The sequence below is a fragment of the Prionailurus viverrinus genome, chromosome B1 (assembly GCF_022837055.1).
Source record: "Prionailurus viverrinus isolate Anna chromosome B1, UM_Priviv_1.0, whole genome shotgun sequence".
NCBI classification, from domain to species: Eukaryota; Metazoa; Chordata; class Mammalia; order Carnivora; family Felidae; genus Prionailurus; species Prionailurus viverrinus.
Window position 1 is genome coordinate 24,567,523 of NC_062564.1, and position 21,323 is coordinate 24,588,845.

Sequence of the window (21,323 nt, forward strand, 5' to 3'; positions counted from 1 at the left end):
CGTATCTATTACTTCGATGACATTTCCTTTCTCTGATAGAAAATGCCTGTTGAATTTACACTGGTTAAAAAGGTGTTGCTACAGGGAAGCATCTAGAAGTTACACATTCATAAGGACAGTTCCTAATAGCACAGGCAAACAGGATCGTTAGTACATAGGGCATTTTTATCTCGATTTTCTGCACCCCAGACAGAAAGAGCTGCCACTTAGAGCTGATATATCATCTAATTGATGATCACCTGTAAGGAGTTAACACGCTCTTTCTGAGCAGCTGACACATAGTGTGGGTTTTTTTGGTGTAGACTACATGTTTAACACATTACTATCTAAATTCATCCCAACTGGGACCTGTACATTTTGTAACTGTAAATGGTTTCTTTAAATACCTCATTAAACTGTTCACTATTATCCTGGAAAGAGAAAGGTAGTGCAGGAAAATGCCCCATGTTCAATTGCACTGAACATTTATCTAAAAAATGAAAAATTCTGGCATCTAGTGCTTTTAACCACCTGAAATTGTGGTCTGTAGGCTAAGTTACTTAACTCTATGTGTCCAATTGTCCTAATTAAAAAAAAAAAAAAACAATGTGGGGGAGCTCATACATATTGAATCCTACGAACATATCTAGAATGAATAAAAGAATACCAAGGATGTGAAAATAAAACAAATCTCACTATGATGCGAAATTAAAACAAATCTATTAGTTATCCCATTGTTGAACTTCAAAATTCTCCTGAATTTCGAGACAAATACAAATTCTCTAGTTTCCAGCCTATACCTTCAGATTCATTGTTTGCTGTTCAAAATATGAAGTCCTAAAAATAGTGCTGCTCTCTGGATCTCCACCCATGCTCCTGAGGAAATGACATTCCTCTTCTGGGAAACTCCTACTCACCAGCTCAGTTCATATGACACCTCTTCTGAGAAGTCTTCTTTGATCATAAAATCAATGATCCTCTATGAGCTTCCATACTCCATGTGCATACCTCTACGATAACACATTAGCATTTTTAGTTATTGAATTTATTTCATTTTGGTTCCTGAGGGCTGAGCTGCCCACATTTGTGTGTTTTTGGTGGCCATTCCATAAATGCATTAATAAATGTGTGGAAAACAGTGAAGTCAGTTCCATTCCCTTCATGCAATTTTTAGTAGTCTTATTTTGAATATAAAGAATTATGTTTCATGGAAGTTCACTAATACTTGCTGTTCATCTTCTATCTTTCTAAGTAGGAGTGTGCAACTTCCAGATAGTAGCTGAGACATTTGTGTATCCTGGTTTTGCTCGATTGGGGCATGTTATAGCATAAGAACAAAAGTACACATAAGGCAAAAACACTTAGAAATCCTTATCCAAGAATATAAATGATTACATGTATAAAAAAATTTTATCAACTATCTGAAAATCAAACACTATTTCTTAACATCACATTTCTCCCATATTCGCATAAAAATATAAATAATAATAATAAAGCTAAAGCCAATGATGATCAATAGATGAAAATGCAAGGACTGAGTCCAGAAAATGAGAGTCCAGGGCACTACGAACATCTTTCAGGTAATATCAATATTGTAATTTATTCTTCTCAAATATCAAAATCTTTAGTATAATTTATGTTTTTCAAACACCAGTACCCAAGTATAAATTCTGGCAGAAAATATATTATTTTTCATTCAGATGATGAAAGGACATGTTTATGGATATATAAAATTAGGAACATGCTCTTGCTAAAAAGGGATCATTAATGAGGTATGCAAATAGATTCCTCATTTGCTTTTGGAATATTCATAAAAAGCAAGTTATTCATCTATGAAAAATACAGACACCATAAAACACATCAACCACATCTTCAATCTTCTTTACATTAAGAAGATACAGTACCTTGTGATGTTAGGGAATGCCAATGTGAAATATTTCAGGTAATTTGTGCTGTTTGCTTCATTTTATTTTCAATAGACAAAAAAAAAATGCTTCGTTGTAAATGGAAACCTTTCTCCAATAGGTGTTATTACTGAGATTAAAATTTCTAGGTGCCGACGAATCATAAGGTTAAAGCATTTATAATTTAACATACTCCATTCTGTTAGTCTTTTATGCTAGAGAATCATTCTGTGACCAAGTAGGCCTTGCTCTGAAACCCTTCCTCAGGGCTGCAGAATACATAATGTGAAACTGCAGTGGGAGAAAGCCACTTATTTATTCTCCCTTTTGCCTTTTTTGAAGACAGAGGAAAGAGACCCATTTCCAGGAGCTACACCTGCTGGGCCGGGTACTGCTAACACAAGGCATCGGTAGGAGATAACCTCCTTCTGATCCTTGAGGCAACTACAGCCCTCCCTGGTGTCCTTTAACACTTGGAAAAGGATCCTAACAAGGAAGGTGCTAATGGTGTCAGTGTTCGTTGTTAGCACAGAGTCCATTACTCTCTTGCTGGGCGGTTAGCCATGCAGCCCTGGTGTGGGGCACCTTCCCCTTTTCATACAAACTAGAAGGTCAACAGCAGGCAAGTCCAGAACACAGGTAGGGGGATTCTCAGTCATGTCGCGTGAAAATTAGTGGATTCATGGACTATCACCCATTCCAACTGGGCAACAGGAACTTAAGGCCTCTTCTCCTGGGAAAACCCATCTGGCACTTCCTGGGTGTGTGGGGGTAAAGGGAGCAAGCTTCTAGAACAAGTGTCCTGAACCAGGTCCAAAACTTCTGTGGGGTCCTTTCCAATAAGCCTCTTGCTTGGTAGGTTCCCAATTATCCATACTTCCATTTGATCACAGAATGTAATTGATAATAATAGACTCTTAAACCTAAGTAAGCCCTAGTCATTACCAAGGGAAAAACAAGACAAAAACAAACAAACAAACAAACAAACAAAACTCTGAAAACAGAAGCCTCCCTCTTCAAACTCTTCCTTGAAGTATTTGGGAGTCGGTTTGCCTTCTATGATTATGTTTTCGCTTGTATGTTTACAAAGGTCATGGGGGTTGCCAAGGGTTGAATTTCCATATAAAACCAGGGTGAGCATCTGAACATTTGTTTCCCTATAATATATAATTGTTTACATCTGTCTATGAGGTTGGCAATTTAATCTTTGTAGCAATCCTATGAGGTAGGTATCTTATTATTAACCCCATTATAATATCACAGTGACTCATGTTTATAGATGAATAAACCGAAGTTCAGTGAGTGGAAGCAACTTGTCCAGGTTCATAGTGTAATAAATGTCAGGTCCTGGATCCAATCAAGCCCTATGTGAATATAAAGTTTCTGTTCTTTACTATTTGGCAGAAAACTTCCTTTTCTATCTCTGTAGATTTTCATATTGTTCTAAGGCAGAAGTAGGCATACTGCTTCTGTAAAGGCCTAAAAAGCAAATATATTAATCTTGTGACCAACAGGCAAAATTGAGGCTATTATGTAGGTACTTGAATATCAAGAGGTAAAGTAACTGTGACAAATTTGTATTCATGAATTTCAAAATATAGTAATTGGGAACACTCATAGGTCCATTGGTAAAAAGAATGGAGTTCATTTGTGGCAGGAGGACAAAATTCCTTTTTAAAAATTTTATTAAGTTTTTTTTTTAAATTTCAATCCCAGTATAGGTAACACACAGTGTTATATTAGTTTCAGGTAACTGAAGTTTAAAGTTAGTGTTTTTTACCATGAATCTAGTATAGATGTTCATCTGTAAAAAAAACATTCTTAGACATAGAGAAACAAACAGCCTTAGATTTGGTTCATGGACTGTAGTTTGCTCTAAAAATACTTCCATTCAAAGGAGCTGGTTATCTGTTCATATTTTAATTATGACTGCACAAGAAGGTTTTCCTAACAGTTTTAGGCAGGGACAGGATATTTCTTAGTGTAGTAAGAGTATTTCTTAGGCAAACACTTTGCCTGAAATTGACTCAGACCTGTCATCTCCTTAGCACATAGGGAACTATTCTCTGGAGATCAAATCAATTTCATAGCATTTGCCAGATATATTTTAAAACTTCTTCAGCAGATATACTTTAAAATATAATATATTTTATTATATATTTTAATAAATATATTATTATTTTTATATTTTAAAACTTCTGCCAGATATATTTTAAAACTTCTGCAGATAAATACAAAATTTAAACATATAAGCAAAACTAATGCTATACTCAAAGCTAAGTACTTTTTATTCTTGTGAACTATACCAAAAAATTTAAGGAAATATAAGTGGCTCCAATTATATACAATTATATACTAATTGAAGAAAATCCTGTCAAAGCTGAGAATAACTCAAATATTTGTTGAGCTAGGATCACAGAAGTTATCTAACTTAAAATGATTCTTAATTTCAAAGAATCTTCAAAAAATTCTTAATATGTTCTCCATTGTGAAGATCCAGAAGTTTTGATCCCCCAAAGTGATACATGCTAATAATATTATGGTCTTAAGGGTATAAGCATTCAGATTATTGGGTTCAAAATCCAAATATACTTTATGTTCAGCTCGTAGATGAAACTAAGTATTCTCAATTTGGGATATATCTTTCAGAGAGGCTTTTTCTTTATTTTAAAAATATATTTCTTATTAGGAAAATGTAATGCTCAAGTTTCTGATTCATTATTCTTAATTTTCTCTGATTGTTTTAAAAAAGCAGTATGATGTCAATGATGCAATTAGAGATTCTTAACAAGCCTTTTAACACTATTTTCTTAACCCCAGGACCTGACTTTGATTTGCTTCTCATGTAGCATGCTGATAGGGGTGGGTTTTCTTTTTCTAACGAATGTTTAATAATTTTAGGTTCACATTACAATAACAAGAGAAAAATGAACACAATGGAAAACTGAATGAATAAATGCCCTTGTCATGCTCTTTTTGTTGAATAATAAAGCTTTGCCTTTTCTGAGCTTCTAAAATCTCAAATGCATCGGTAATCTTCCAACAAAGTGCTAGAGCACATGATATGAAGATAGAATTTAGCAACTCTCTTCCACTCCTCTTGTAGCATCTGGAATATGCTCTAGGTATTAGGTCTGGCTGTCAAACTCTGTAAGACATTGCTTATTGAGAAATCCAAGGCTCGGGCGCTGAGTCAAAGTACCAATTTTGCTTTCAAGTTAAAACACAAACTGATGATATCCCTAACATTATTTTTAAAACAACCATGAAATGAAGTACTTGCCCTTGACTAGACTCAGAAAGGCAGATCTCATGGAAATCAGTGAGCGGCCTAAAAGGGTGTTCATCAACAATTGGTCTACAATAGGCAAGGAACTCACAGATAAATAAGTGATGTTAACGAGCTGCAGAGACAGACTGAAGAAAAGCATAGAAGGAGGCAACAGCTAATTTGTCACAGATTTCTTTCTTCTGAAGTTCAAACTGTCAAAAATCTTTTTTCCCCTTGGAAAAGCATGTTACCATACATCACTTGAAAACTGTTGGGAGAATTTAGTGGGACAGTTGAAAAGTCCCTTTTGGATGGTGAAATAGATCTTCTGGAAAGACTGCATCAGGATCAATTACCCCAGGTTTCTCTTGAATGGTGGCAAGGAAACTGAAGGGGAGAATGATTTATAGGACAATTTAACAGGTGTCATGCTGGGTGGGTAGTATCTATGGGATGTGTCCATGGAGGAGAAAATAAAATCAATTCTGTAATGAAATATTTGGTTGTAGTTGGCAAAAGATAAATTTCAGAAATGGAGTTCCCTTGAGATTTAGTAAGCAGGGGCTGGGGGGCGGTGTCATGCATTCTAGATAATGAGGAAAAAGTCAGGTTAGCACTAACATCCTAGATAGCCAGCTAAAGAAACAACTATTAGAATTCACTGTCAATTACTTAAAAGCCAAACAAAATAAAACTAGGAAACCCAAAGCATAGCTTTATTAATCAAACCCCGTAAGAAATCTGTTAATTCTCCATTCTGTTCATCTCTCTTTCTCTTTCTGTAGATAGAGCTGTAGAGTTCAAGTTTTTATTTTGAAATATTGCTTATATTTGCTGTATCTGTTGTGTCTTTGTTCATAAAGGAGAGACCGTTTTGTGAATACAATAAAAATGATCGTAATGCTCAGCAGACAAATTTATTGGAAAATTTTAGCTTTACTTAGAATTTATTTTAGATACCACGAAGGGCTTATTCTGTACCATTCTCAAAGTATGTGCCGAAAAGAACGTTGCTGTTAGAAAAAGCACAGGTGATTTGGGGTAATGAAAATAACAGTGAACTTTAAGTTCTGGGTCCAGCGGACTCCTTCAAGACGAACTAGACAGACATGTTTCAGGTACCAGACGCCAAAAGACCCAACAAAGCAGTCATTTGACTGTGTGTGTGTTAGTTCTCAGTTATAAATCTCCTCTTTCATAAAGCATGCCCTCAATACATGCATAGTAGTAATAACAAAATTATAATCCTATATATAATTATATATATTATAATCCTATTATATATATTATATATTATATATTATATTTATTATATATTAAGCATATAATATTATAATTATTATATTATACATTATATAATATTATAATTATTATATATTATATATTATATTATATATATTATAATCCTACTATAATACCTGTAATCCAAAGGTATTTATGTGATGTATTTGCAGATTCAAAATTTCACTTAACATAAACTATCCTTTATGATTTTTTCCTCAATACTATACTGCCTTCTGTCCTATTCAAATAATGCCCAGACTGTTCTTTTCAAATGTAATTTGTTAAGATGTTTACTTACTTTCTTTACTCTTACCCTGTTCTCAAAATCTATCTATCTATCTATCTATCTATCACCTATCTAATCTACATTGCTTAAATTTTAAGCATAAATTGTCAGCCTATTGTTGTTGATTTCTTCAAAAGCATCTGGCTTCCTCTTTGGATCCTAAAGCAATTTCTGAAAGTGAATGGAAGGGGAAATCTTGATATTGCATTAAAGGGCATCTGGAAACACAAACGTTGTAAGACTAGGTGTGGGGTGCCTGGGTGGCTCAGTCGGTTAAATGTCCAGATCAGGGCCTGGAGTCTGCTTCAGATTCTGTTAAGTAATCAATTTTCCCATTTCCTATTTCCTATTCTCACTCTTACAAAAGCAATATCAATCTCTAGGGTTCCAAGAGAGAACATGCTTAAATAATCCAAAAAGTTTGGGTCTCTTTTAACTACTGATATGACTCACTGTCAACTGGAGAAATCTGATCATCCATTAAGACGAGAACAGAAGCCAGTTTTAACATCTTTATAGTCAAAACATCTTCATTTGAGTGTGATCACAATTTCCTCTTTAGACTTCTCTGCTAAGTTGTCAAGGCAGTATATTAACCACTAATCATTTCTTGATGTTATTTTAAAGAAAGTTCACTTAACTTCCTTAAACAAAATGTGGGATTATTATGGAAAAATTTACCCAATTTAAATCCTATTATACATAAACCTGAGTGAACTAGGATGTCTATCCTTTCTTATAAAAAAATCTCATTACTAAAAAATATCAAGACTATAGGAATACAGTGTGTCATATGCAAGAAGAAAATGAAAAGGACAGATTTCACTCTCAGAAGGGTATGGCTGAAGATTTTGGAATACTTCCTTGCTGTCTATTGATTCTCAAGCATCATTACATGAAAATGCTTCATTCTAGATATTAAATGATATTTTTTTATAAAAGCTTGATGAGGGACATTCACAGCATTGTATTATCATAACCAAATAAAAAGTAAAGTTCAAAATATGTCATATGCTTTTCCTTTTCTAGGCAAAGTTCCTTTTTCCTTTTGCTTCTCGCATTGTTTACCCAAGTCACTTCGCTGGTTCACTTTTCTCCTCTTTCAAGTGTAGACATTACAAAAAACTTAATATGTATCCTTGCATATTTTTCTCATGCACATCTGATCACATATAGATATAATAATATGCATTAGCTCATTTGCATTTATGAATATTACTTTTCTCCGTTTTACAATTATGGCATTGTGTGTACATGTCTGCATTTGGTGCTTTTTATTTCACAATATCTTTTCAGAAAGGATTGAACTTTTTTCATTTTTGCCAATAATGCACCTCGACCCCACATGTGTGCCAACAATCGTGCTATTTTTTTTTCTGCATTGCTTGCCATTCTGTTCGGTGTAAAGTTATCGATGTTAAGTCAACAGTCCTGCCTTGCCATTATCTGCATTTGGATTTCTCTGACTACCAATGAATATCTTTTTTATGTCTGTCAGTGGGATTTGCTCTTCTGACAGTTAATTCATCATGTCTTTATTCACTGCTTTGTTTATCCCATTCTTGTCAATTTTCAAGAAGTCTTTATATGTCATAAACATTAGCCCTCTGTCTACTGTCTGCATTAAAAAATGTTTCCAAATCTCATTTGTTATTGATTTTGTTTTTGACATCTGTTAGCTATTTATATTTTTTTTACCCCACAAGTGTCCCTGTTTCTGAATGTTTAAGATGATGTCTCCAAGGTCTTTTTTTTTTTCCTAAAAGACTTTTCACAAGCTCTGCGTTGATTTTCTTCTGGTTTACTGATGTTTAGATGATGGAAAATCATTTCCTTCCTGCTATTTACCAACGGGAGAGCGTATGAATTGTCCTTGACCCCATTCTGGAGCACTTGAGCTCTGATTTGATACTCTTCACAGTGGCAGTTTATAGGCAGAGATTCTAAAACACACATGGCTCGGCTGGACTTAAATATGATTTCTGGCCCACTATCATTTTTATGAATCTGTATTTTTGGACGAGGCTCATCTGGACTCCATCACCCCTAGCAGTTGACGATGCTTTATTGCTGAGGATTATATTCCCGGGATGAGACTAGGCACCAGCAGCCCTCCCAGCGCATGTGCACACATCCACACACACCCACTCTTTCTTCCTGGCCTCTCAGTGTCCTTCCCTCTCTTTTGCTTTTTACCTATGCTTTGGCAAACTGGCTTTGGTAACAGGGTTAGAAAAACATCACTTTGGGCAGCACAAGAATCAGTAGTCATACAGTTTTCATTTTTGGAAGAGATTGCGTTGCTGAAACAACGGTCAAACAGAAAAAGGTAGGAAAAGATGGTCGGCCTTTGTGAATTCGTGTATGTGCAGGTGGACTGGCTCTGGGGTTTCAGAGAAGAGTGTGGAGTTCATAAGTGACTCAATCCGCTATTCATGTCAGGTCTCTCAGCCCTTCAGAGAGAGTGGACTCTCTCCCTTGGGTTCAGTCCTAGGTCTAGTTATCAACACTGCTGCGAATTTTCATCTTTTTTATTTTTATTTTTTCATCTTCTGCAGCTCTTTCAGTAGGAAGCTCGGAGAGGTCATAGTAGGAGCTGCTAGAGAAATCCCCTTTAGAAAAAACGATAAAAGCACATATATTGCCAGAACTCAAACCTATTACTCCTCTCTGACCATTTAACTTCATTCGTAAAATATATAACTCACATTTCATTCCAAATATTGTTATGCTTGTGTGAAATCTAAGAAGGGATGAGCCACATCCATTACAGATAAGTGAGAACAAAAGATGTCAAGCCACTGGGGCCATTTATAAGTTGGTTATTCTGAAAACATATTAAATAAGGGAGAACAGGAAAAGAGGAAGGAAGTGCCCGGGAGTAGACAGTGCATTAGACCAATGATCTCCTAAACCCCTGCCAATACTCATATTCCAAAGTTATAAACAAAAAACACATGCTAGGAATCAATAAAGGCTCACTGTTACTGGTGCTGTGGGAGACAGGATTCTGAATTGGGCCCTAAGAATCCCCCCGGGAAGCACTCCTAGAGTGTGGGCAGGACTTACAAATATGATGTGATTTTATCCCCACAATTAGATTACATTCTGTCTGAAAGATGTAATTAAAGTCTCTAATTGGCTGACTTTTTAGCAAGCCTGACCTAATCTCATAAAGCCTTTAAAGCTGGGTCAGAGGCAAAGAAAGTCTGAGACTGAGAGAGATGGAGACCCTCTCCTGCTGGCCTGGAGGAAAACAGACCGCCGTGTCATTGTGAACCACATACAGAGGGGCCAAGTGGCTGGGACCTTTAGTTGCTGAGATTGATGTCAACTGACAGCCAGCACCAAAAAAAACAAAAACAAAAACAAAAACAAAAACAAAAACAAAAACAAAAAAAACCCTGAACTAACAAACAACACAAAGATACCAGTTCGACAACTGCAAAGACCTAAATTCTGCCAACAGCCTGAATGAACTTGAAAGAACAACCAGAACCTCAGATAAGAACAGCACAGACAATGCCCTAATTGCAGCTTTGAGACCCCGAGCAGAGAACCCAGCTAAACCATGTCCATATCCCTGACCCATGGAAACTGTGAGATAATAAATGTGTGCTGTTTCAAGCTGCTGAGCTTATGATAACATGTTATGCAGCAATGGGAAATGGATAGGAGTACTAATATGCTTTGTAATTCAATGAGCTTAGTAAAACCCCTTTGCACAGACATAGATGGGTGCAGGGAAACTGCTTATTAAGTAAATGCTCTAAAATCCGAACAATACCATGTTACCTCCTTTCCCTTCCCAGGAAGTATACAACAAACATGATAAAAGTAATACTCTCTGATACTGACATGAAAAAAAATGCAAATTCTGAAGGGCTTGGCATCGAATGTCCCCAACGCTGTATCACATGGTCTTTGTAAGATAGACTGTGGTGCTGTTATAAATTATAGAATCCATTTCATGTTTCCATTTCAAGTCCAAGGAAGAAGAGTCACGTTCATCAACTGAGTGAGGAGGCTGCACGGTAATGCTCGATAATGGCCCTAAACAGATGAATTGGGTTTTCTTTGTTTTTCTGTTTGCTTTTCAGATCTTGGGGTTTGATACTTCCTTCTATAATGCATTAGTTTTGTAGTTGTGCTATAACACATTGCCACAGACTGGATGATCTAAAACAGAAGTTTATATTTTCTCACAGTTCAGGGTCTGGACGTTCAAAATCAAGGTGTTAGAAAGTTATTTCCTTCCAGAGTCTGAGGAAGAAACAGTTCCAAGTCTCTCTCTTAGGTCCTGGTAGTTGCTGGCAATCGTCATTCCTTGGCCCATAGACATGTCCCTCCCATCTCAGTCTGCACTGCCACAGTGCCTTCTTCTCCGTGTGCCTTCATGTCCTTTTTTTTTTCCTTCTGTCTCTCATAAGGATACTCTCAATGGATAGAATTGAATTCAGTGTGATCATATCTTTATCCTTTCCTTGGATACATCCGTAAAGATCCAATTTCCACATAAAGTCATAGTCCGAGGTTCTAGGTAGACATGAATCTGGAGGACACACGATTTAGCCCACTACCTACAGTCACCTGCACAGAGCAAACCACTCTGCTACACATGTATAAGCGGCTTACTGAATATGCAAACAAATTCATAATTGAATAATGTCAGACATTACATAATTGAGTAATAATTTGTTATATAATTGAAGAGGAAGAAAAGAATTAAAGACTTAAAAAATAGACCGTGATAAGTGGGCCGGTGAGCTTTAAGTCCATTAGCAGATTTAAAATCACTGGCAAATTTCCCAAGTCTTTAGGTCTCATTTTTATCATTTATAGATTAAATGGATCATACCTGATGCTCTCAGAGTTGCTTTTTGGCTCCAACATTCTGTGATTCTGTTAATCATGTCTGTCAATCATTTAATTAATCTGTAATAGTAACATGGCGTGTACTCGGGCTAGGAGACACTCATGTCAGTGTTTTACACTAGCTTTTCTGTTTATATTAACAGGAAGCCAAAGATGGCTGCCTTGCCCCAACAGCTTGTTCCTGTAAGTTCACACAAAGTAAGCCGAAGCAGTCTTTCACTGTTAACACATTTTAAGAAGGAACTGGAATTTGGATCAGAACCTAGAAGCGAATTAGAAGTCACTAGAATTTCATTCATTTGTATAGATTTAGCACCAATAAAAGTTTGGAAACAGTACTAATAGGCTTAAATAAGTCTACAGTGCTCATGATTCTTTTGAGACAGTTATGGAATGCTGTCCTAATTTAAGCATAATGTGCTGATTTACCCTGAATTTTTCAATTAGAACAAAGACTTGATTCAGAGGATGAAAAAGGGATAAAACAACCTTAGCCAGAAACACTTTTCTCCTCCCCTCCCTATACCTCTGTCAATAAATAAATAAATAAATAAATAAAAATAAGTCTAACTCTGGTAATTATCACAGGTGTGACTGCTTAGTGACTCTACTTCATTTCTAGCATGTTCTCCCTTTCATTCTCCTAGGTCATTAGCTCTTACTTTCCCTCTCTCCTCAGATCTTTAACAGCCCCCCCTGCCCCAGCTTCATCCTCAAATGAGCTTTGCTGTTTCACTTAAAGAAGAGTCATGATGAAAAGTCAAGTCCAGAGGAAATGAGGTACAAAATAAATAAATCCTGGGATGTGATGTGCAGCATGGTGACTGTGGTTGCCAACTGCATTAGAGATCTGAAAGTTGCTAAGAGGAGAACATCTTAAAGTTTTCATCACGGCAGGTGTGTGTGTGTGTGTGTGTGTGTGTGTGTGGCTGTGTGTGTGTGAATTGTAACTATTTGAGTTGATGGAGGTTAACTAAATTTATGGTGACCATTTTGCAACATATACTTTCATCAAATCATTATGTCGTACACCTTAAACTAATACAAAGTTATGTCAATTGTATCCCAATAAAACTGGGAAGAAAGGGAAGGGAAGGGAAGGGAAGGGAAGGGAAGGGTAGGGAACTGCCCACACCAGTCCTCCAAAGGCACGCGGGTTCTCATTTCAGGTAGGACACCAGCAATTCTCCCCTCTCTCTCCTGAATTATTCATGTTTATTTGTCTGTCTGTTTTTTAGCATTCAAACATACTATTTCTTCCATTTTAAATTTTAAAAAGAGCTTCTAAATGACAACTATCTTGACCCCACAAACTCCTGAGTTATTGCCTTGTGTCTCTGCTTCAATTTGCAGCAAAATTTCTTGAAAGTATTGTCCAATACCTCTGGTCTCATTAAGTCTTGAACTAGCTTCAATCACTTTTTCAATCCAAACACTTAACAACAATCTTTGTCCAGGTCACTGTGCCCCGCGTGTTGGCAAATCCAGCGATCAGTCTTCAGTCCTTCTCTGACTTCTCAGCAGCATTTGTGACAGTGTAGAACCCACTCCTTACAACGCTTCCTTCTCTTGGGCTTCCTGGATGCCACCTTCCTTGCCTCTCCTGCCATTGCCTCTCACTCATTCTCCCTCTGCTCCCAGATCTGCTTTATGCCGCTGACTTCAGAGGTCATCTCCTCTGTCCTCACCTCTCTCCTTATTATCTGTGTGTCTCCTCCCTATCTCTCTCTCCTCTTGCTCCATAGGTAAACTTATCCAGTCTCTCAGATCTTAAATTTCTTTTTTTTAAGTTTATTTATTTATTTTGAGAGAGAGAGACAGACAGACAGTAGGAACAGGAAAGGGGCAGAGAGAGAGGGAGAGTGAAAAAATTACAAGGAGACTCTGCACTGTCAGCACAGAGCCTGATGCTCTGATGTACTGCTGATCTCCTCTACCACCAATGCCACAACCAAGCAAGCCAGAAATATCTCTTGCCCAGATTGTTCTGATAACCACCCAACAGTCTCCCGCAGTCTGCCTCCTCCCTGCCCCCATCTCTTGCACATGGTAGCCCCAACAAGCCTTGTAAAGAGGGAGTCACATTATTCTAACTCTCTGATCATGAGAGGATAAGCAAGGTCCTGGTAAGCCCCATGAAGCCTAACATGGTCTGGCCCTGGCTATGTCTCCTGTTTCATCCCCTGACATCTCCCCCCGTTCACCCCCACAGTCCTCCTTGCTGCTGCTGCTTCTTTTTTAATGTTTCATTCTTTCGTTCATTGATTCATTTAGGGACAGAGAGTGTGAGCGAGGGAGGGGCAGAGAGAGAGAATCCCAAGCAGACTCCACACTGCCAGCACAGAGCTTGATGTGGGGCTCAAACTCATGAACCGTAAGATCAGGACCTGAGCTGAAATCAAGAGTCCGGCACTTAACCAACCGACTGCCCCCTCCTTGCTGCTTCTTGACCATAGCATGCTTTCTTCTGCTTCAGGACCTTTTCAGTGTCAGTTCATTCTTCATGAAATGTTCTCCTCACTCAGTTCCTTCATGTTTCTGCTCTCAACTGGTATTTCATTATAGGAGTCTTTCCTGAAACCTCTAAATAAATATCCCTGACTGGGATCAGGCTCCCAATCCTCACTCTCTTGTTTGTTTTCCTTAACTGTGATGTGTTCTTCTCCACAGCACTGTCCCCTTCTCATCACATCGATTTGTTTTCTTATTAATTGATTTCCCCACCTTAGAACATAAGCTTCATGGAGACACTTGTCTGTTTCTTCCTTGTTGGATCATTGATTCCTAGCTGATACTCTGGCATATTGTAGGTACTCAACAAATGTTATCAAATGCACAAATCACACAATAATAACAAACAAAAATCATATACTCTGCAATATGATTTCGAAACGTATTTCAGTTTATAATTACTAGTTTTCTACATTTCAGATTGCCTGGCTGGTCCTAATACAGTGGGAGAGATGAAACCCTTGAGAATACTGTTGACAAGAGAGGGGATGTCTATATTTTAGAGCTGAATGGAAACAACCTTTTATTCTTCCCAGTGTTTTGAGAGTGAAGTATATAGCACCTATCTAACGTCTGTTCAATTAGTTTTTTTTTAAATATAACCTCTAAATCAAACAAGCCAACATATATGGGAGATAAATCCAAAGGCTTTATCCAGTCGTGAGAAAGTCAACTTGGAAATGCACAAGTAACAGATGAGTTGTCTGTGGCCCGGATAAAGCAGGTTGACCTGCTGGATGGAGAATTAGCTTTATGGATTGATTGGGATTCACATCTCAACTCTGCCACCTACTAAGGGTGGACCTTGAACGAATAATCTTTCTAAGCCCCATAGTCCTTAGATGTATGGATTTTCCCTCATATGTGGGAGGGGCTTAAAGCATATTTTTAATAATATGTAGCTTCAGCATTTCACTTAATCACAAGAAAATATATCTGACCTCTACATGCCCTAGGTGGCTCATTTGAATATATGATCAGAATAAAGTGTCCTGGCATAAAATTATTTTCCTTTTCAAGGAGTTTTTGCACAATCTCTATGTTTAAATGTAGATAATATTGTCCTACTGTGTATAATTCATGTAAATGTTATTACACAGATAGTTCAAAAATTATGTAAGGAAATCTTTAATTATAAATTATTAAGAATAAGGTAATTTAAAGGACAGCTAGCCAGTTTTTATGGATAATGAATGTGCATCAATATATGTCCACTAAAAATGGAAATACCAAGACATTTATTATAATGAAATACTTCCCTAGATATATCACATACAGCAAGATAATAAATACTACAGATTACTACCAGTATGGAATCATATTGAAATTGTTAATCTTCTTTAAATTTTCCCTAAGGCGTATAGACAGTCTTCACTGTGCATGATACTATATTAGAAGAAATATGTACATATCAGAATGGTGTCTCACTTTGCGAGATTTCCACATGCAGGGAAAATCCATGGACACGATGCTACACAAACTGAGGCAGACTGGAGAGTGCGGTGGTTAAAAGTACAGATTCGGTGGCCAGGTTCTCAATTCCAACACAATTTTCATGGCCCAATGAAATGGCCCTTAGAGAACTCACTCACTCTTGTTTTCTCCTGGTTCACGGTTCACTCATACAAAATGAGGGTAAAAACAATGCCTCCTCATGTGGTGTTGTGAGATTTAAGTGAATTATAAAATGAAGTTTTTGGAAAAGTGCCCAACACTTTGTGACAATCTATGGTTTCTTTCATTTGTGTTATTAATGGCACCAATGTCTCTGCTTAGAAGCCTGGGTTGAAATAAAGACTCAATATCAAAAAATATTATAATATTGTTTGACTAAAAACCTAACAGCTGTTCTCTAACAGTAGGATCTGACTTCAGCAGAAAGTAAACTTTCTTAATTACAGGGTTTTCAGGTTACCTCTTAACATCCACCGAAAAAGCAGATGTGAATAGGGGTGCCTGGGTGGGTTAGTCAGTTGAGCGTTGGACTTCGGCTCAGGTCATGATCTCTGGGTTCCTGAGTTTGAGCCCCACAACTGGCTATCTGGGCTCTCTGCTGTCAGCAAGGAGCCTGCTTCAGATCCTCTGTCCTCCCCTCTTTGCTCCTCCCCCACTTGAACTCTCTCTCTCTCTCTCTCTCTCTCTCAAAAATAAACGTTAAAAAAAAAAAAGATGGAAAAAAATTTTTTTAAAAATTTAAAAAAAAAGGGGGCACCTGGGTGGCTTGGTCGGTTAAGTGTCCGACTTTGGCTCAGGTCATGATCTCACGGTCCGTGAGTTCGAGCCCCACGTCGGGCTCCAGCTCAGAGCCTGGAGCCTGCTTCAGATTCTGTGTCTCCTTCTCTCTCTGCTCCTCCCCTGTTCATGCTCTGTCTCTGTTTCAAAAATAAATAAACGTTAAAAAAAATTAAAAAAAAATGGGAATTGGTTTGTTGGGTCTGTCATTTAACTAGCTTTGCAAGTTATAATCTCTCCAACCCTCAGAATCTTCATTCATAAAATGGAGATAATAACAGAACCAAGCTTCATGTGGTTATCGTGAGCACTTAAAGACATTACTAAGTGTTCCATAAATTGTATCTGCTATTACCTACAAAATACCAAATGAGAAATTTTCTTGAGTTATCCATTCAAAATGTTAATATAATCAGTGCAGAAGTGTGATGACTGAGTTGTTAGATAGTGTAATCTCTTTAATCTTTTCCATTGCTGTGAGCTACTGTGTTACTTACAGGTAGACAATCATTCCTATAATTAATATTTTTAAATTAATCTGTATTGAGGTAAAATATCTGTAAGATGTACCCACTTTCCGTATAAAACTTTCAAGTTGTACAAATATATATAACCATGTAACCATCATGAAAATCAACGTATAGAGTATTTTCATCATCTTCAGAAATACCATCATGCCCCTTAGAAAATATTCACTTTTCCACTGGTGGCATAGCCCCAGGTGACATCTGATCAGCTGTCCTTTATTATAGGTTAGTTTTGCTTGTTTTAAGATTTCAAAGAAATTGAATCATACAAGGTGTAGTCTTTTGCATGTGGCCTCTCATTGAGCGTGGTTTTGAGATCCGTCCATGTCGTTATGGTGTCAGTGGTTCATTCCTTTTCATTGCTGCGTAATTTCCCATTGTGCAAATACACCAAAATATGCCACAACATATTTTTCAAGTAACCTGCTTATGTACTTATGGGCTGTCCCCAGTTTTGGCTTTTCCAGAAAAGCCATTAAGGACTTTCATTAACAAGTCCTTGTACATGTATTTGCATTTCCCTTGGATTAATACCTAGGAGTGGAATTGCTGCCACGTACAAATTCAGTTTTTTAAGAAACTGCCAAACTACTTCTTGTTTTGAGATACTTGTAATTTGGCTCCAAACAATAACTTTTGATTTCATTTATTGATTATTAATTTGATGAAAAGACAAATTAAGACTAAAAAGGTTTTTTTTTAAGTTTATTTATTTATTTTGAGAGAGATAGAGCATGAGCAGGGGAGGGGCAGCAAGAGGGGGAGAAAGAGAATCCCAAGGAGGCTCCATGCTTTCAATACGGAGCCCATCACAGGGCTCCATCTCATGAACCGTGAGATCATGACCTGAGCTGAAACCAACAGTCAGATGCTAAACTGAGCCATCCAGGTGTCCCAAGAGTTAAAAGTTTTAATTCTTACTATTATTCAAATGGAATCCCTACAAATTCCAAATTTAAATTCCCTGGTTGTAATATAATATTTTATTTTGATAAAATCAACATGATTCTGTTTCATAATTCAGTGAATATGAATAGAATATTGTATTTTCATGCCTTTTTATTCTTTCCTATCTTGTGATGACATTAAAGTAGAGATTACATTCACTTTTCATAAAATACTTCCTGGTCTGACCATCACTTTTCCCATTGACCGACTCAGGTCTCTTTCTCATATCCTGGGAATCTTGACACAATGGGTAACCACATGCTGATATAAGTTTTGGGTAAAATAATTGGTATTCCACTCTGTCTCCAATGGCTGCTTCTGCAGGACAAATATACTATTGTTTCTTCCAGTGAAGAATTCATTTTATAAAGGTGGATTAAGGGGCGCCTGGGTGGCGCAGTCGGTTAAGCATCCGACTTCAGCCAGGTCACGATCTCACGGCCTGTGAGTTCGAGCCCCTCGTCGGGCTCTGGGCTGATGGCTCGGAGCCTGGAGCCTGTTTCCGATTCTGTGTCTCCCTCTCTCTCTGCCCCTCCCCCGTTCATGCTCTGTCTCTCTCTGTCCCAAAAATAAATAAAAAACGATAAAGGTGGATTATATTATGAAGGCAAGAATACATTTGTTATAGTATTGACATACTCCAGTGTTGAATGGACCACCACCAACCACATAGCAGATAAGAAACCACTTTCAGAATTTCAAAACACAGTTAAAAAATTAATAGTGTTGTAATGATAAAAACTGAAGCCAATTATTTTTTCACAGTAGAATTATGTTTTGCATAAACTTTCGCAGCCAGATGTTTTCTAGTTATACTATTCAATTATCATGTTTGCTCATCAAATTCATCATCATTAGTCTTATAATTACATAGGATATTCTGCCACAGAGTGTATTCTTCTAGAATAGCCCACTAGCATAATAGCACTTAAAGGCAATAATTATACAAATACAGCCATGTAGTTGATAATTAATGGAATGACGTAAAAATTGCTAATGCGCACATTTTTACACATTTTTATTTAATTCTTGTATTTATTCTTAAAATACAGATATATGGTAAAAATAAGTATATAAAGCAAACTCCATTAGTGTGATCGGTGAGCACAACTTCTCAAAGAAATGTAGGAAATTCAAGAACTATTTAGGAAATCTGAGCTACGTAAAACTGTTCTTATTTTAAAAACTCTCCCACCCCCTTCAATAATGGATATTTCCATAAAAATTACCTAGAGAGTGAATAAGTACATGTGGTTTAAAAATTCTAAGTTTTGCATACCTTAAAATGCTTTTTCACATTTATAATTCTCCTAGAAGTAAGTACTAAATCACTAATTTGTTCTTGGTCCCCTTATTGCTTTATATAAAGAGGTAAAGTCTCATCATTTCTCATCCAAAACTTTTAGGTTAGATATGATTCAGACTTCAGCCTTTCCTTCCTTCTTTCCTTCATTTTTTTTTTCTTTTTCTTAGATTATAGAAAGGTACCGCATTGCATATACTGCATAGCCTAATGGGTTTTTGAGGCAGTATCTGTGTTAAATCACACTAACGTTCCTGCTAAAAAATATACTCACACCAAATGGCATAAATAGATACAATATACATTATTTTCTTCTTTGACTGAGTTATTATTGTTTACCACCAATGTATGATTTTTGGAAACAGTTTTGATTTTCAGAGCTTTTAGGGCTTTGGAATTTCAGATAAATAATTGTGAACCTGCATTATCTTCTGTGATCAAAGTTTTCTCATTGAAATAGCTATGCTTTGGGAAAAAAAAACAGACCTAGTGGTATCATTTTTCTTGTCTCCTTAGGCTTCCGTGTGAAACAGATAATCACACTTTCCCCATCGCTGCCAGAATATGCTCTTATCATCTGACCTCTCCCTACCTTTATATATCTGCTCATAGGGATAATAATTGACATCAGTCTATGGTTTTATTGAACAGTTCCATACACTCAAAACTAGACTGGTAGAGGTGTAGCTTTGCATTTGACTTTGAGGGCCCCCCTTCTGTCATTGTTTTCATAGTATTGGCAACATGCACAGAAATGCATCAATAACATAAGTCAGAATACTGTATTACTAAATTGTAATACTTTTGGACTATGAAATGATGTAGTAATTCAGGGAGGAGAAGAGTTCATGTGAAATGAGATTTTCTTGAAGAAAGAAATACTTTTGTAGATTTTTAGTGCCTATTCATAAAGATGGTTAGGAAGTGGAACGCCTGGGTGGCTCTGTCGGTTGAGCCTTCAACTTCAGCCCAGGTCATGATCTCAGGGTTTATGGGTTCGAGCCCCCCGTGGGGCTCTGTGCTGACAGCTCAGAGCCTGGAGCCTGCTTCAGATTCTTTGCCTCCATCTCTCTGCCCCTCCACTGCTCTCTCTCTCTCTCTTTCTCAAAAATAAATAAATGTTAATTTTTTTTTAAAAAGATGGTCAGGAAAATCATCAAATAAGTTAATGAAAAGAAGCAAAATAAGAGAAACAATATTTATTGAGCAACTACTGTGTGTCAGACAACATATTAGATTATTAAATGCATTATCACTTTAGAAACAATTTGTGTATAATATAAAGAGAAAGACTGAAAATGTGCTGGTGAAAAAAAGCATGTATAAGGATTTATAGACAATGAAGAGCATGAAATGAACTAACAGTTTGATTTGACAAAACAAGTGATGTGCCCTTATATTTCATATATAAATAAAAACTGTACAAGCAGGCTGTTACCTCTGGTTTTCATATGACCTATTTAGCAATACTCTGAAATAAAGTTCCTTGGTGGGTAAAATGGAGTGCAGACTGCTTTTGACAAAGTTAGACTAGCAGGAACTCTCCTTAAACAGGTACATGCCATAAAAAATCCTCCCTGCCCCAAGTATGTCCTACTCCCTAGGACCTGTGAATAGGTTATTTTATATGGCAAATGTTAAGGTTACCGACCTGAAAATAGATCACACTGGATTATCCCAGTGGACACAATCTAATCACGACAGTTGCTAGGAGTAAAGAACATTCTCCTGCTGAAGTCAAAGAGGATGGCAAAAGGGTAGATGGGAGAGATTCAAAACAGGAGAACAAGAAAATCTGCTGCGCGTGGCTTTGAAGAGTAGGAGGACCATAAACCAGGGAATGGGGGAAGCCTCTAGAAACTGAGAACAATCCTCAACCTAAAATCAGACAGGACATGGGACCCTCAATCCTGGAGCTCCGTGGAAATGAATTCTGTAACGACGAGAATGAGCGGATTCTCTCCCCAGGCTGACTGAAACCTTGATTTGAGCCTTTTGAGGCCAAGAACAGGAAACCAGCCAAAGCCCAATGGGAAGTCAACAGCAAGCATGGAAACTAACAGAACTGTGAGATCCTAACTTGGTATTGTTTCACACATCCCAGAGTCTGATAGTTTGTTAAGGCAGTAATAGAAAGCTAATACATTGTAGGATTGAGTGGATGGAGACATTGACATATAATTATATGAATGGATTTATTATA